Source organism: Theropithecus gelada, chromosome 2 (assembly GCF_003255815.1).
Source record: "Theropithecus gelada isolate Dixy chromosome 2, Tgel_1.0, whole genome shotgun sequence".
NCBI lineage: Eukaryota > Metazoa > Chordata > Mammalia > Primates > Cercopithecidae > Theropithecus > Theropithecus gelada.
The window spans coordinates 49,862,100-49,880,604 of NC_037669.1; the positions used below are offsets into that span (position 1 = coordinate 49,862,100).

Consider the following 18,505-nt stretch of genomic DNA (forward strand, 5'->3'; position numbering starts at 1 on the left):
TACTCGGGAGGCTGAGGCAGGAGAATTGTTTGAACCTGGGAGGTAGAGGTTGCAGTGAGCTGAGATCGTGCCACTGTACTCCAGCCTGGGCAACAGAGTGAGACTCCATCTCAAAAAAAAAAAAAAAAAAAAAATTTGCAAAGCATACAACAAACAAGCAGGTAGCAACACAAATATATAAACATTATTACTAATGAGAAAAAAACAAACCAAAACAAAAATAGGTTTAAGAATGTAATTTCTTAAGTGAGGAGGCATAAACAGTCCATAAAATACAAAAGCATGCTCAATGTCATTAATAAATGAGGAAATATAAATGAAAAGCACACTGAGCGAAAATTTCATAACCACCTGAAGGGCAAAAATCTAGAGTGAGATCACACCATGTGTTAGCAAGAATATGAAACATCAGTGACTCTTATCCATCCAGTGTTGATGGAACAGTGTATTAATTACTTTGGAAACAGTTTGGCATTATTAATGTTGAACATGTATATCCCCCACAATTAAGTGTTCCCCCCATTAGCTCTATATACCCTAAAAGAAGCTTCTGCACAAATGTACCGGGAGACATGTACAGGAATGTCTCCTGAAGCACTACTCCTAATATCACTCCCATCCTGCCACCCCCACAAAAGCACAGATGAACAATTCAAATGTCCACAAGTAATAGAATCAATACTTGATGGTATATTCATATAACAAAAAACTATTCCTAGTGAAAATAAATCGGCCGGGCACGGTGGCTCAAGCCTGTAATCCCAGCACTTTGGGAGGCCGAGACGGGTGGATCACGAGGTCAGGAGATCCAGACCATCCTGGCTAACACGGTGAAACCCTGTCTCTACTAAAAAAATACAAAAAAATTAGCCGGGCGAGGTGGCGGGTGCCTGTAGTCCCAGCTACTCGGGAGGCTGAGGCAGGAGAATGGCGGGAACCCAGGAGGCAGAGCTTGCAGTGAGCCGAGATCGTGCCACTGCACTCCAGCCTGGGGGACAGAGCGAGACTCCGTCTCAAAAAAAAAAAAAAGAAATCAACTAGGAGATTCATATATCAACATGGATAAATCTCAAAAACAATGCTGAACAAAAGATACAAGCCACAGAGAAGAATACATATAAAATAACTACTTTTAAAGTTTAAAATTAAAAAACATGTATCATTTAGGAATATATATACAGGTGGTAAAAGTCACGGGTGAAAGCAAAAAAAAAAAAAGGTTCAAGAAAATTCAGCACAACGCTGATACGCTGTTACTAAAGAATAAGAGAAACCAAACATTACAGCTAATTCAAGTTCCCTTTCTCTGCTCCTTTTTCCCTACCTTCAAAGGACCTTCCCCACCTCTATCCAATCCATATGTACATCTGAGAGCCATGGGCTTGAACTCCAACTGATAATTTATTCAATTTCATAGGAAAAAGCAGTTAAACTTACCTACTTACTTGAAAATTGATGTTTACATCCGTGAAATGTGACATGCCAGATACATACCAAATATTACAACTTGGGAGGGTTTGAGTGCTTTTGTTAGTGATTGTTTGGAAACAACTGACACTCAAACTTGCTCAAGTGAAAAGAAGAGATTTGTTGAAAGGATACTCACAGAAACCAATCTCAGTATGTACAACCAGGCTATATGGGAACTAGAGAAACTGTCAAGCAGCTTCTCTCTCCATCTTTCTGGGGCCACATGGTCCCAGAAACTCCTCTTTGCTTTCTTCTGAGAGTCTGGTTACTCTCCAGGTTTTCTCTAAAGACAAGCTCTCCTTGCTTCTATGCTCCCTAACAATTAGAACTTATATATGGTATCAACTCAAGCCCTGGTCCTGTATGATCTTACAACTTCAGTGTCCAGTGCCACCTATTGCTAAACTATGTGATGAGTAGACAACTTTTTTAACCCTTGCCTGTGCCCTAGCTTCCTTAATTATGAAAAATTATAGTACCAACAGGCTTTGTGTTTTTTGTTTTTTTTGAGATGGGGTCTCATTCTGTCACCCAGGCAGGAGTGTAGTGGTGCTATCTTGGCTCACTGGCTCACTGCAGCCTTGACTTCCTGGGCTCAAGCGATCCTCTCACCTCAGTCTCTCGAGTAGCTGGGACCACAGGTATGTGCCGCCAGGCCTGGCTAACTTTTTAATTTTTTTCATAGAGACAAGGTTTCACCATGTTGTCCAGTCTGGTCTTGAACTTCTGGGCTCAGGATATCCATCTGCCTCAGCCTCCCAAAGTGCTGGGATTATAGGTGTGAGCCACTGCACCCTGTGGCTTTATCTTAAGACTAAATAGAATGATATATGTACAGTGCTTAGCAGTGCCAAGGCACAAAGTTTAATAGCTATTATTGTTAGTATGGTATGACCTGTTGCAAAGTTAGCTCTGTAATATGAATTTGATTCTATAAAATTGTCAATAGAGACATGATGCCAGTGTAACAGTAAAAATCAGTCTGATTGACAAGTGATAGCTCTCAATTCTGTAATGCTTTGTATCACCAACTAACAGCCACAGAATGCAAAGTATACTGGCCAGAAAGCTATAGGGAACTGTGTCACACATGACGCCTATTCAACCAGGTTTTTCCTCTTTTCTCAGTCTGGCCATGTGCTGTCTTGAAAATGCTCATTGCATGGTTCCCCTCTATCTTTATGCATTTCTCCCAAAGCTTTATGCATTTATGCAATTACTCAGCATCGTTAACCTTTCTTTACAACCCCTGCCATAAAGCTACTTTCACTTCATTTTTAAGACGAAATCCTGTATTTACTCTGTTTATTAGGAATTTAACATGTCTTTTTAACTGGGTATTTAACTAGTATTCTTATTACGATTGTTACTATTTTTGTTAGTTCTCTGGTCTACTCCAAGCCCTATTTTTCCATAAGGCTTTGATTTTTAGTGGGCAGAAGTACAAGATTTTTCAGAAATGCAAGTATCACATAATAGTAGAAGCACTTGCTTTCCAATTCTTAAGAGTAGGAATTTTAGGCTGGACACAACAGCTCACACCTAAAATCCTAGCACTTTGGGAGGCTGAGACAGGAAAATGGCTCGAGGCCAGCAGTTCAAGACCAGCCTGGACAACATAGTGAGATCCTGTCTCTACCAAAAAAAAAAAGTTTTTTTTAATTAGCTGGGTGTGATGGTACACACCTGTAATCCTAGCTCATTGGAAGGCTGAGGCGGGAGGACTGCTTGAGCCCAGGAGTTCAAGGTTACAGTGAGTGTGATCATGCCTCTGCTCTTCAGCCTAGGTGACAGAGTGAGACCTTGTTCCCTAACACCCTCAACCCCAAAGCCGGAAAAGAGTAGGAATCTTAACAACTCAGCCCATGAGGTAAAAAACCAAGGAAGCCAGGGTTTACGTAGTATATAATAGAGCTACGTAGGGAAATTCTGTAGTGGGGACTATCGGTGGCAATGGTTTAAAAATAGGGAGCAACCCCAAATTTGCTCACCATCAAGGAAGACAGCTTGGTCTGTCAGGGCAGGAACTGACTGCAGCAGTTTGCATTATCAGGAGGCTTGTGATTCAAGCCCCAAAGATAGGTCATTCTCTTGCTGAAAACTCTCCAATACCTCCCCAAAATGTATTTTATGTGAAATAAAATACAAACTCTTGACCATAGCCTATAATACCCACGATGATCTGGCTGTACCTCCCATTCTGACCTCACCTCCTATCACCTTCTTCCTCCCTCCCTGTACTGCTGCCACACAGGCCTCTTCCTTATTCCTTTATTGTACCAAGCATTCTCCTCCACTTCTTCCCTGTCTGGAGTGTTCCCTACCTCTGTAACCCCCACCCCCAGACACGTACATAAATCATTCTCACTTTACTCAGGTTTCTGTTTAAATGTTACCCCCTGAAAAAAATCTGCCTGAATGTGCTTAGACAGTAATTCCTGTCACTTTTGATCCCTTCCCTTTCCTTTATCGCATTTACTGCTCTCTTGACATTTTATTTTTGTTTAGATGTTTATTGTCTGTTTCCTGACAGAATGAAAGCTTCATGTGAACAGAATATTTACTTGAAAACTATAACAATGCCTAGCACACAACACAGTAAGCACTCCTTAAACAGTTGCTGAATGGATACGTTAACGAAATATTTCTGGAATACCTTGCAGTCCATCAATGAACAATTTCAATTGGGTTTACTAATAGTAGTACTTTCCCTGAATTCCAGTTAAGTATAGAATATACTCATGCACTTATCTCTATCCCTTTACCAAGCTACATTAAACAATGAGTAAAGGAACAACAACAAAAATGTACAAACCCACACGGACAAAAAGAATAGTCAAGGACATGACAGTGGATCACAGATGCTGACATACTTTTGGAGGATGGAAAGCAGATGATGAAGTGGAAACTAATTTGGGAAAATGGACAAAGCCCCAAATGACTATCGGGGGATATTAATGAGAAGCAAGTTAATTTTCACCCCAGAACCTTGAAAAGGCTCAGCCTTTGGTCCCACAGAAACCTGGGTTGAGAAGCAGGCTAAAACTAGAGGACTGGCTGAATGTGGTACAGCCAGGTAAACTCACCATCACCACAACCTCTCATACCACTGCAGAAAAAACGAGGTATAGTCTGTGGGTAACTTGAACCGAAGAGTGAACCAAAGAGGTCCCAGCCCTGAGATATCAAACACATCTTCATATGAAGGAGCGCGGCCCTGTTCTTCGGTTTTCCCAGAATTAAAACAAGTGAAAGTGTAAGTATTGCAAGGTGAACCTCCAACCCCCATGCTGCCAACGCTATCCCCTATGCCACAGTTTTAAAACAAGCGAAGACAAAGACTGGCAACAAGACATGTAGTACCCTACAAACAGGAAACTGAAGAATTTTTGCTGGAAAAAACTGAATGGCCCCAGAAAGGAAACCTATGGACACACAGTCCTCAACTTCCAATGGTTCAGCTTACTTTATCATGGTACAAAAACAACACACATTCAGTGAAAACCGTGCTTTAAATACCTATATGACCATTCTGCTTTTCGCTTTCAGAACAGTATTTAATACTAATATGTTACATGAGATATTCAACAGTTTATTACAAAATAGGCTTTGTATTACACGATTTTGCCCAATTGTAGGCTAATATAAGTGTTCTGAGCATGTTTAAGGGATGTTAGACTAAGCTATGATGTTCTCTAGGTTAGGTGCATTCAACAGATTTTCAAGCTATAATGAGTTTATTGGGGCATAACCCCACTGCAAGTTAAGAAACATTTGTACTGAAGTTGAGGGTGTGGGTGCCTATCTAATCAATCCACGGTAAAATCAAGCCAGCTGATGAGGTTTACACATGTACAAAAAAACTTTTTTGGGGTTTTTGTTTTCAGTATTAAGTCCTTCATTCTTTTGTCTAAATGTATTTTTTTAATTTCTTGTGTCACCCAGGCTGGAGTGCAGTGGCATGATCATAGTTCCCAGCAGCTGAGCTGAAGTCTGTTACTCCTTTTTTTTTTTTGAGACAGAGTCTCACTCTGTCACTCAGGCTGGAGTGCAGTGTTACAATCTCAGCTGACTGGAACCTCTGCCTCCAGGGTTCAAGCAATGCTTGTGCCTCAGCCTTCTGAGTAGCTGGGACTACAGGCACACACCATAATACCCAGCTAGTATTTTGTATTTTAGTAGAGATGGGATTTCACCATGTTGCCCAGGCTGGTTTCAAACTCCTGAGCTCAGGCAATCCACCCGCCTCGGCCTCCCAAAGTGCTAGGATTATAGGCATAAGCCATTGTGCCTGGCTACATTACTCTTAAATATAGACCAACAATGAGGATCATTAACCATCTGAGGAAAGCTTCCATAGGAAAGAAAGGAACTAAAAGAAACAAAAATGAATTTGGATAAAAGCAACTATGTAAGAAAGAAAAAAACTAAACAGAATAAAAAACTGCAATTAACACTCTCAGAGAATTACAACAAGCTACTGTACCCATGAATAAAAAGTTGCTATAAAAATAAAGGGAGAAAGAGTTCCCAAAATTAAAAATAAGATATCAAAAATGAAAATAAAATTGAAGAAGCAATAACAGCCAGAGCTGAAAGCCATCTGCCACAATGTATTACTTTCTATGTGCTATACTCTACATGCAGTAAATCATTTAATTCTCACAATAATCCTCTAAAATGAGTTCAATAATTAACCCTACAGTTGGAGAAACTAGCACAAAGACATTAAGTAACATAATCAAGCACTAGTCAGTGATGAAGACAGACTCTAAGTCAGGAAATCGCACTAAAAGTAAAAGCTGGAGGCAGATGGAAACACAAGAGAAAATGAGAGGAGATGAAAGGATTAATTCAAGAGACCCAACATCCAACTAATCAGTTGTTCTGAAAAGAGACTAGAAAAAAACTGAGGGAAGAAATTATCTAAGAACTAGCACAAAATGATTTCCCAGAACAGTAGGACATGAACTTTGACACAAAGAACCCTCTGAGTGCACAGTATCATTTATGAAAAAATATATACAGCAGGGGACATGACTGTATATTTCATGACTATATATTTCATGAACAGAATAGAAAAGATCTTAACAACTAGAGTGGGAGGGAGAGGAAGAGAGGTCACCCATGTAGACAAGGAATGACAATGGCAGTATTATACACAAAACTAACACTAGAAAATGGAAGACAATAAAATGCCTTCAAAATTCTGAGGTAAAATTTTTCAACTTAGATTTCTATTCCTCGTCAAACTATCAATTAGCCACATACATGTAAATAACAATATGTTCGAACACATAAATTTTTGAAAATCATCTCTGATGCACGCTTTCCTAGGAAGCTAATATAGCATGCTGTCCCCCCCCCAAAAAAAACAAACAAAAACAAAAAAAAGGAAAGAAGGAAGGAAGGAAAAAACACGGACTCAAGAAAACAAAGAATACAAACAACAGAGAAGGATGACAGCTGTGCACAGCGCACAGTAAGTTCAAAGAGCAATCAATAGGGACTAGAGTAGGAGGTCAGAGGCTTTTAGAAGGAATGTTTTCACAGGAAAAAAGGAAACTAAAAATTCTTCTGATTTGTATAGAAAATAGTATCTGGAATAGTATCATAATTATATAACACAGAACACCGATTTATACAAACAGGATATAATTTTATTGGGAGGGAAGAGATGTGGGAGTATATGACACTGAATGAACACTAAAGTCTCTTCATCTAATGGGAATAAAAGTGGGGGCATTATTACAAATGTTACAGAAATAAAAGATTATAAACTAGTACTATGAACAATTATACACTGACACATTGGATAATCTAGATGAAACGGACAAATTCTCAGAAACACACAACCTACCAGGACTGCATCATGAAGGAACAGAAAATCTGGGCTGGGTGTGGTGGCTCATGCCTATAATCCCAGCAATTTGGAAGGTGGAGGTGGCAAGACTGCCTGAACCCAGGAGTTCAAGATCAGCCCGGGCAACATGGTGAAACCCTGTCTCAAAATAAAAAATAATATAATAAATAAAATAAAATAAAAATTATATTTAAAAAAAGAAAATCCAAACAGACCTATAACCAGTAAGAAGATAGAATAAGTAATCAAAAACTTTCCAAAAAAGAAAAGTCCTGGACCACATGGCTTCACTGCTAAATCCTACCAAGCATTTAAAGAAATAACATCAATCCTTCTTAAACTCTTCTAGAAACACTGAAGAGAAGGGAAACATTTCCAAACTCCCATGAAGCTAGTATTATCACACTGATACCAAAGCCAAAGACACCAAAAGAAAACTATAAACTGTTCTCTTTCCTGCGGACACTGGTGCAAAAATCCTCAACAAAATACTAGCAAACTGAATTCAGCAGCATGTTAAAATATACAAACCATTACCAACAGAGGTTTGTCCAAGAAATGCAAGAGTGGTTCAACATACGAAAACTGATCAATGTAAAGTACCTCTCATTAAGAATGAAGGGAAAAAAACACATGATCCTCTGAACTGATGGAAAAAAGTACTTGACAAAATTCAATAGCCTTTCATGATTAAAACACATAACAAAATAGGAATAGAAGGAAATTACCTCAACATAATAAAGGCCACATAAGAAAACCACCTGTTAGCTAACACCACACTTATTGATGGAAGACTGAATACTTTTCCTCTAAGATAAGGAACAAGACAAAAATGGCTACTTTTGTCACTTGTGCTAGAAGTCCTAGCCAGGGCAATTAGTCAAGAAAAATAAAAGGCATCCATAGAGGAAAGAAAGAAGTAAAATTATCCCTTATTCACAGACAACAGAACCTTATATGTAAAACTCTAAAGATGACCAAAAACTTTTAGAATAAAACAAATTCAGCAAAACTGCATGTTATTACATATAAGAATCAGTTACATTTCTTTTTTTTTTTTTTTTTTTTTTGAGACGGAGTCTCGCTGTGTCTCCCGAGCTGGAGTGCAGTGGCCGTATCTCAGCTCACTGCAAGCTCTGCCTCCCGGGTTCACGCCATTCTCCTGCCTCAGCCTCCCGAGTAGCTGGGACTACAGGCACCCGCCACCTCGCCCGGCTAGTTTTTTGTATTTTTTAGTAGAGATGGGGTTTCTCCATGTTCGCCAGGATGGTCTCAATCTCCTGACCTCGTGACCCGCCCGTCTCGGCCTCCCAAAGTGCTGAGATTACAGGCTTGAGCCACCGCGCCCGGCCACATTTCTATACATTAACACAGCACATCCCAAAAGGGAAATTAAGAAAACAATTCCATTTACAATACCATAAAAAAGAATAAAATGTTTAGGATTAAATTTAACCAAGGAAGCACAATACTTAAAACATTTAAGTATACACTTAAAACATAAGTATACACTTAAAACATAAGTATATACTAGTCGGGTGCAGTGGCTCACACCTGTAATCCCAGCACTTTGGGAGGCCAAGGTGGGGAGATCACTTGAAGTCAGGAGTTTAAGCCCAGCCTGGCCAAAATGGTGAAACCCTGTCTCTTGTAAAAATACAAAAATCAGCCAGGCATGGTGGCACATACCTGTAATCCCAGCTACTTGGGAGGCTGAGGCAGGAGAATTACTTGAACCCGGGAAGTGGAGGTTGCAGTGAGCCAAGAGCGTACCACTGCACTCCAGCCTGGGTGTGAGAGTGAGCCTCCATCCCCCCGCCAAAAAAAAAAAAAACCAACAAAAAAACCTAAGTATACACTGAAAACTATAAAACACCATGGAAAGAAATTAAAGACAGCATAAATAGTGGAAAAACATCCTGTGTTCATGGATTGAAAGACTTAATATTCTTATGATGTCAATACTAACCAAAGCCATCTACAAACTCAATGTAATCCCTATTAAAACCCCAATGATGTATTTTTACAGAAATAGAAAAATCCAATAACCTTCATATGGAATCTCAAGGGACCCTGAACAACCAAAACAATCTTGAAAAAGAACAAAGTTAGATATCTCGTACTTCCCAATTTTAAAACTTACTACAAAATTACAGTAATCCAGTGTGGTACTGGCATAAAGAGAGACATATAAACAAACAGAGAGCCTGAACCGTGAGGACATTATGCTAAGTGAAATAAACCAGTCACAAAAAGACAGGTTCTGTGTGATTCTTACAGTAGTTATCAAAAGTAGTCAAATTCATAGACAGCAGAAGAGCAGTTGTCCGGGTGGGGGAAGGGGGTATTGGGGAGTTGCTGTTTAATGTGTACAGAGTTTCAGTTTTAGCAAGACGAAAAAACTGAAGATCTGTTGTATGACAGTATGAATATACTTAAACTACTGAACTGTATACAGAGATGGTCTCTGACTTGATGATCTGACTTATAATTTTTTGACTTTATGATTGGTTTACCAGGGTATAAGATGCATTTCAGACTTGTGATGGGCTTACCTGGATGCAGCCCCACCGTAAACCAAGGAACATCTGTACTTAAAAATGGTTAAGATAGTAAATTTTATGTTATGTGGTTTTACCGATATTAGAGGAAACAAAAAAAGAATAGAGAGCCAGAAATAAGTCCCCGAATATATGTCAAATGATTGTTGACAAGGATGCCAAGACCATTCAATGAGGAAAGGATAGTTTTTTAACAAATGGCTCTGAGACAACTAGATATCCACATGCAAAAGAATGAAGTCAGATTCCTTATACAATACTATATAACTGGATCATAGACCTAAACTCTAAAATTTACTCTAAAATTTAGTACAAAATGTAGAGCTAAAACTCTAAAATTATAAGAAGCCATGCACAGTGGTTCATGCCTGTAATCCTGGCACTTTGGGAGGCCAAGGTGGGAAAATTGCTTGAGCCCAGGAGTTCAAGACCAGCCTGGGCAGCATAGCAAGACCCTGTCTAAAAAAAAAAAAAAATTAAAAAATTAGCCTGGCATGGTAGTGTACACCTGTAGTACTCAGGAGGCTGAGGCAGGAGGACTGCTTGAGCCCAGGAAGTCTATGCTGGAGTAAGCTATGTTTGTGCCACTGTATTCCTGCCTGGGTGACTGAGCAAGACCCTGCTAAAAAAAAAAAAAAATCATAGAGGAAAATCTTCATGACATTGGACTTGGCGATAATTTTTTGACTATGACACTACAAGTACAAGCAACACAAGAAAAAACAAATTAAATTTCATCAAAATTAAAATTTTTACATCAAAGGACACTATCAAGAAAATGGAAAGACAGCCCACAGATTGGAAGAAAGTACTTGCAAATCATGTATCTGTGATATGGTTTAGATCTGTGTCCCCAACCAATCTCATGTCAAATTGTAATCCCCAATGCTGGAGGTGGGGCCTGATGGGAGGTGACTGGATCATGGGAATGGAGTTTTCATGAATGGTTTAAGACCATCCCCTTGGTGCTGTTCTCATGATAGTGAGTGAGTTATCATGAGATCTGGTTGCTTACAAGTGTGTAGCACCTCCCCCACTCTCTCTTGGTCCTGCCCCTGCCATGTAAGACAACTGCTCCTGCTTTGTCTGCCATGAGTAAAGCTCTCTGAGGCCTCCCCAGAAGCAGATGCTGCCGTGCTCTCTGTACAGCCCGTGGAACTATGAGCCAATTAAACCTCTCTTCATTATAAATTACCCAGCCTCAAGTATTTCTTTATAGCAATGCAAGAATGGACTAATACAATCTAATAAGGGCTCAATATCCAGAATATATAAAGAATTCCTACAACTCAATGACAAAAAGCTTCAAACTACCCAATTAAAAAGTGGGAAAGTACTTGAATAGACATTCTCCAAAAATATATGAATGGCCAACTAGCATATGAAAAGCTGCTCAGCCTGGTGCACTGGCTCATGCCTGTAATCCCAGCACTTTGGGAGCCCCAGGCAGGTGGATGACTTGAGGTTAGGAGTTTGAGACCAGCCTGGCTGTCATGGTGAAACCCTGTCTCTACTAAAAATACAAAAATTAGTCAGGTGTGGTGGTGTGTGCCTGTAATCACAGCTATTCAGGTGGCTGAGACATGAGAATCTCTGCAATCCAGGAGGCAGAGGTTGCAGTGAGCCGAAATGGCGCCACTGCACTCCAGCCTGGGTGACAGAATGAGACACTGTCTAAACAAAACAAAACAAAACAAAACAAAAAAGAGAGAGAGAGAAAATAACGTTTTTTTCTTAATTACAAGAAATTTATGACTGGGCACAGTGCCTCATGCCTGTAATTCCAGCACTTTGGGAAGCCAAAGCAGGCAGATCACCTGAGGTCAGGAGTTCGAGACCAGCCTGACCAACATGGAGAAACCCCGTCTCTACTAAAACTGCAAAAATTAGCTGGGTGTGGTGGCACATGCTTGTAATCCCAGCTACTGGGGAGGCTGAGGCAGAAGAATCACTTGAACCCGGGGGGCGGAGGTTGCAGTGAGCCAAGATTGCCATTGCACTCTAGCCAGGGCAACAAGAGCAAAACTCTGTCTCAAAAAAAAAAAAAAAAAAAATTTATGTAAAATTAATTTTTTAATGTAAACAACAAAAAAAAGAAAAGCTGTTCAACATCACTAATCATTAGGGAAGTGCAAGTCAAAACCACAATCAAATATCATTTTACATCCATTAGGGTGGCTTTTATCAAAAAACAAAACAAATAACGTGTTGTTGAGGATGTGGAGAAATTGGAACCCTTGTGCACTGCTGGTAAGAATGTAAAATGGTTGCAGCCGCTGTGGAAAACAATATAGCAGTTTCTCAAAAATCAAATATAGAAAACGTAAGATCCAGCAATTCCACTTCTGGGTATACAGATGCTCCTTATGATGAGGTTATGTCCTGATAAACCCTTTTAAGTTGAAAATGTCATTAAGTCAAAAATGCATGTAAGACTAGGCGCAGTGGCTTATGCCTGTAATCCCAGCACTTTGGAAGGTTGGGTTGGGTGGATCACCTGGGGTCAGGAGTTTGAGACCAGCCTGGCCAACATGGTGAAACCCCCGCCTCTACTAAAAATATACAAAAATTAGCAGGGCATGGTGGTGGGCGCCTGTAATCTCAGCTACTCGGGAGGCTGAGGCAGGAGAACTCCTGAACCCAGGAGGCAAAGTGTGCAGTGAGCCAAGATGGCGCCACTGCACTCCAGCCTGGGTGACAGAGCAAGACTCTGCCTCAAAAAAATAAAAAATAAAAAAATGCATTTAATACACTTAGCCTATCAAACAGCATGGCTTAGCTGAATGTATCCTACATGCTCACAACACTCACACTAGCATACAGCTGAACAAAATCATCTAACACAAAGCTTATAATAAATTGAATTTCTCATGTAATTTATTAAATACTGTACTGAAAATGAAAAACAGAATGGTTGTATAGGTACTTTTAGTATGGCTTCTACTGAATGCATATGGCTTTTGCACCATTGCAAAGTTAAAAAATTCTAAGTTGAACCATCATAAGTTGAGTACCAACTGTATACCCCAAATAACTGAAAGCAGGGACTCAAGATACTTGTATACCTACGTTCACAGCAACATTCCTCAAAGTCAAGAGGTTGAAGCAACCCAAATGTCCACTGACAGTTGAACAGATAAAATGTGATACATAAGCAGAATATTAGTCTTAAAAAGGAAGGAAACTCTGACATACGCTGTAACATATGACACACGCTACAACATGGATTAACCTTGAGGACATTATACTAAGTGAAATAAGCCCAGTAACGAATGACAATTACACGATTCTACTTATATAAGGTACCTAGAGTAGTCAAATTCAGACACACAGAAAGAATGGTGGTTGCCAAAGGCTAGGGGAATGAGAGGAATGGCAGCTGATGCTACATGGATACAGAGTTTCAGTCTGGGAAGAAGCAAAAGTTCTAGAGATGGATGGTGGTGATGGTTATAGACCAATGTGACCAGTACTTAATGCCAAAGAACTCCACACTTACACAACTCATTACTGCTCCCCACTCCCCATCCCCGACCCCCGAAAAAGACAGTACCTAAGCCTGATAAATCAAGAATTAGAAATAGTGGGGTAAGGACATTTTTTGAAGCTGAAATTAAATACCAGAAGAAATCAAATTTAGAGGAGGCTTGGTGATAAAGGGTAAGAATGGTTCAGTAACCTACTTTCTGCTTCAAGCCTAATACTGTACTGGTCAACTTTTAAATGTATGTATATGTACCACTTTGACAAGAAAATGAAAATTTAAACATCCAATTAGAGGGCAGGATTAATCAAATTTAGTCCTAGTGAGTTAGGCACTCCAGGACACTGAAAACCCAACTTTGCTTTTTCTTTCTTGAGGACACAGCCTTGCCAATACTGCATTTTGTTCAAGAACTGGGAGAGCTCTATGTTTTTCAACATTCCCTTACATGGAAATGTTAGTGTAAGTTTTCTGCAATGATGATGCAAATCCTGTTGATAAAAAGAATAAAGGTGTCATACGAATTTGGCTATTTTCTCAGCCATGGCAGGACCTTATTTGATGGCTGAAAGCCCCTTACATAGCCCAGGGATCAGGGAAGAGTTGTAAAGCCAAATCACTTCTATTGCATAAACATACATGCAACTTATAGTTTAGGTGTATGGGTGATTTCTTCCTGCCAATCAGCAAGCACTCAAAATACTTCAGCAAGTTAACTCCTAAATTTCTCCTGACTCAAAATATGGAATTTAAAAAGTATCTTTATTGGCTGGGCATGGTGGCTTATGCCTGTAATCCTAGTACTTTGGGAGGCCAAGGTGGGTGGATCATAAGGTCAGGAGTTCGAGACCAGTCTGGCCAACACAGTGAAACCCCATCTCTACTAAAAATACAAAAATTAGCCAGGTGTGGTGGCAAGAGCCTGTAGTTCCAGCTACTCGGGAGGCTAAGGCGGGAAAATTGTTTGAACCCAGGAGGCAGAGGTTGCACTGAGCAGAGAATATACCAATGCACTCCAGCCTGGGTGACAGAGTGAGACTCTGTTTAAAAAAAAAAAAGAAAAAATAAAAAGTATCTTTATTTAGGCAATGAAAAAATACACAGCATGTGTACCTATATGTCTGCTTTAAATTTCCAGTTATAGAGGGAAATCTTTTTTTTTTGAGACGGAGTCTCGCTCTGTCACCCAGGCTGGAGTGCAGGGGCCAGATCTCAGCTCACTGCAAGCTCCACCTCCCGGGTTTACGCCATTCTCTGGCCTCAGCCTCCCGAGTAGCTGGGACTACAGGCGCCCGCCACCTCGCCCGGCTAGTTTTTTGTATTTTTTAGTAGAGACGGGGTTTCACCATGTTAGCCAGGATGGTCTCGATCTCCTGACCTCGTGATCCGCCCATCTCGGCCTCCCAAAGTGCTGGGATTACAGGCTTGGGCCACCGCACCCAGCTGGGGAAATCTTAAATGCTTAAAAAATACTGAAGCCCCTTTAGAAAATTTCATTCCTTTAATATATGAAAAGCAAAATTAATTCCAGTGTTAGACATGATTCAAGCTCTCACTGCTTTGGTTACCAATTATCATCTGCCATCTCATCTCTCCCATTCTCAGCTATTACTTTTCTAAAAAAATGAACCACATTTTTTTTTAAAATCAAGTTTTCAGTCATTTCATTGTTAATGGACATTTGGCTGACATTCCCACCAGCAATGTATGAGGTTTCCAATTTTTCCACTTCCTTTCCAATGTTTACCATCTGATTTTTATATGCTAGTCATTCTAGTGGATGTGAAATAGTATCTCACTGAGGTTTTTAACGAAAATTAATGAAACAGAAAATAGAAAAACAATAGAGAAAATCAATTAAACCAAAAAGCTGGTTTGTTGAAAAAAATCAAATTGACAAACCGTTAGCTAGATTGACCAGAAAAAGAGGGCAGACTTAAATTACTAGAATCACAAATGAAACAGGATAAATTACCACTGACCTTACAGAAATAAAAAGGATTATAAAGGAATGCTATGAAGAACTGTACACCAACAAATTAGATAGATGAAATGAACAAAGTCCCAAAAAGACAATTACTGAAACTGACTCAAGAAGAAATGGACAATATGAACAGACCTGTAACAAGTAAAGACTGAATTAGTAACCAAAAATTACCTGAAAAGAAAAGGCCAGGCCCAGATGGCTTCTCCGCTAATTCTACAAGATTTTTAAAGAAAAGTTAATACCAATTCTTTATAAACAATTCCAAAAAACAGAGAGGTCACACAGTTTTCAAGTGGCAGGGCCAGGATTTAAATCTAGGCAATCTGGCTCCAGAGTCTACACTGTTGACCACTATATTCCACTGTCTCTCTGAATAACTAAATTTGAGCACATTATAGGACATCAAGTTATTTCGTATCACCCAACTTTTGTAGTTTACCTTGGTATTTGCCCACTTAGGTCGTCTATGGAGAAAAAAGTTGAATGCAGGGACTCCAGAGAACACCATTTACACAATCCACAATGTTGCTGTATTTTATGGAGCAAAAATGCATGGCACTTACTAAGTTCATTTCTAAAAAGAGTTATTTTAGAGACAGGTTCTCACTCTGTCATCCAGGCTAGAGTGCAGTGGTATGATCATAGCTCATTGCAGTCTTGAACTCCTGGGATTAAGTGATCCTCCAACCTCAGCCTCCAGAGTAGCTGAGACTATATAGGAAGGCGCCACCACATCCAGCTGAATTTTTTGATTGCTTAATAGAGACGAAGATTTAAACCCCAATCTGTCTGATCTCATGGCTCACAATCCCACTCGATAGAGTCTCTTTCTACCATTATTCTGTCTTTTCCTATTCAACCAGTGTAGTCTATCTTGGGCTTATCCCGTTAGAGAGCTCTGGGAGAGCAAAGGCCCTGTCCTATTATCCACCAGCATATCCTCCCTGGCCTACAGGAAGAGAACAGGTATGCTCCTTCATTATCTGCTGATTGAGTAAACAATTATCCAAAACTGACTGTTAATTATCTCTCAATTTGGATACTTTATTCCCCTCCATTACTCCTTAGCATTAAAATGATGAAGTGTAGGTCCTCTCACCCATTTAGCTAATCAAATATTATACACAGTTATTATATGCAGCTTAAAATTACTAAGCTCAAAAATTCAAAGGACACAAATACATACTTATTCCTTAAAATAACACTAAGGGGCCGGGCACGGTGGCTCACACCTGTAATCACAGCACTTTGGGAGGCTGAGGCAGGCAGATAACCTGAGGTCAGGAGTTCAAGACCAGCCTTCCTGGCCAAAAAGGTGAAACCCTATCTCTACTACAAATACAAAAAATTAGCCAGGCATGCCCCACGCCTGTAATCCCAGCTACTCAGGAGGCTGAGGCAGGAGAATCGCTTGAACCTGGGAGGCGGACATTGTGGTGAGCTGAGATCATGCCATTGCACTCCAGTCTGGGCAACAAGAGCGAAACTCCATCTCAAAAAACAAAACAAAACAAACACACAGCAAGGAAATTTAGGAAACATTTTAAACAGAAGGATCGCTTTTGCATTCAAAATTGAGACTGCCTTTCATTATTTTGAGTCTCTAAAAATGCCTTTTTTTTTTTTTTTTTGCCATAGGAAACAACAGTTGTACTAAGTTAATACATGAAATTCTACTGCCTGAAGGAAATAAGGTATTTGGCAGAAAATTTTAGCTAGCAAACTTTTTGAATGCATACAGAGAACTTACATTAGCCTATATTAACCTCGTTCCTAAAGAATTAATGATGTTGCCTGATGACTTGTGATACAGAATGAAAAAGAAAGAATGATGGCCTCTTAGGGCAGCAATCTATATAGTAGTTTCCAAATCAGCCTCAAGTGGAAACACAGATATTTGAAAAATTAACAATTATTTTCAAGGTAATTATTCCTATCACAAAATAAAGCAACAAATAAATATGGGAGTCTTCAAATAATGCTGTTTCATTATAATGTTGATGAGGAAAAAAAGTGATTCCAGGCCGGGGCCACTGTCTATGGGGAGTTTGTATGTTCTCCCCATGTCTGCATGGGTTCTCTGCAGGTATTCCGGCTTCCCCTACCACATGCCAAGGATGTGCATGTGAGACGACTTGGTGTGTCTAAATTATCCCCGTCTGAGTAAGTGTATGTGTGTGAGTACACCCTGTGACAGGATGGTGTCCTGACCAGGAGGGTTTCTGCCTTGTGCCCTGAGCTGCCAGGACAGGATCCTGCCACCTATCACCCTGAACTGGAATAAGTGGGTTGGGAAATGAATATAAATTATTGTAAAATGAAAATTCATAAAGTCCACAGTAATCAAACCAAATGCATGACAATAAACTATGCAGTAAGAAGGCACTCAGTGAGGCCGGGCATGGTGGCTCACGCCTGTAATCCCAGCACTTTGGGAGGCCGAGGAGGGTGGATCACAAGGTCAAGAGATCGAGACCATCCTGGCCAACATAGTGAAACCCCGTCTCTACTAAAAATACAAAAATTATCCGGGCGTGGTGGCACATGCCTGTAATCTTAGCTACTCGGGAGGCTGAGGCAGGAGAAGTGCTTGAACCTGGGAGGCAGAGTTGCAGTGAGTCGGGATTGCGCCACTGCACTCCAGCTTGGCGACAGAGCAAGACTCTGTCTCAAAAAAAAACCACAAAAAACAAAAAACAAACAAACAAAAAAAGCAAGCACTCAGTGAGCCTGTCATACCTGTGATTGACTGCATAGTGGTAGGAGGTACTCCTGACAACTTTTGCTTTACAAACAATTATTCCTTAATATAATCCACCACCATGACTGCTGTCACTCACTGATTCACCAAAAATTGGGTAAATAATTTTGTTGTTATTAGTCTTTAATCTTAAATGTATGTATAGCTCACATTTATTTCAATATTTAATATTAGAGGTGTTCTCTATCTTTAGAAATTTGATTTTTTTTTTTACCAGAAATATGCCATAGGAACTTAACTCTTGATTAGCCTAGGGTAAAACTGGTTTTGTTATATTTGGTTTCACCTAAAGCTGGTCTCCAAGAACCCACTGATAACGTCAAATGAGGACCTGTTGTACAAGCATTTTAATCCCAATACTTGTATAACTCTGAGAGCC

At 39.9% G+C, this 18,505-nt stretch overlaps 1 protein-coding gene across 2 annotated transcripts in view; it reads right to left on the bottom strand.

Annotated features, from left to right (window-relative positions):
- NR2C2 (nuclear receptor subfamily 2 group C member 2) overlaps positions 1–18,505 on the bottom strand; it is a 100,492-nt gene that overhangs the window by 66,204 nt on the left and 15,783 nt on the right. The window lies entirely within an intron of this gene.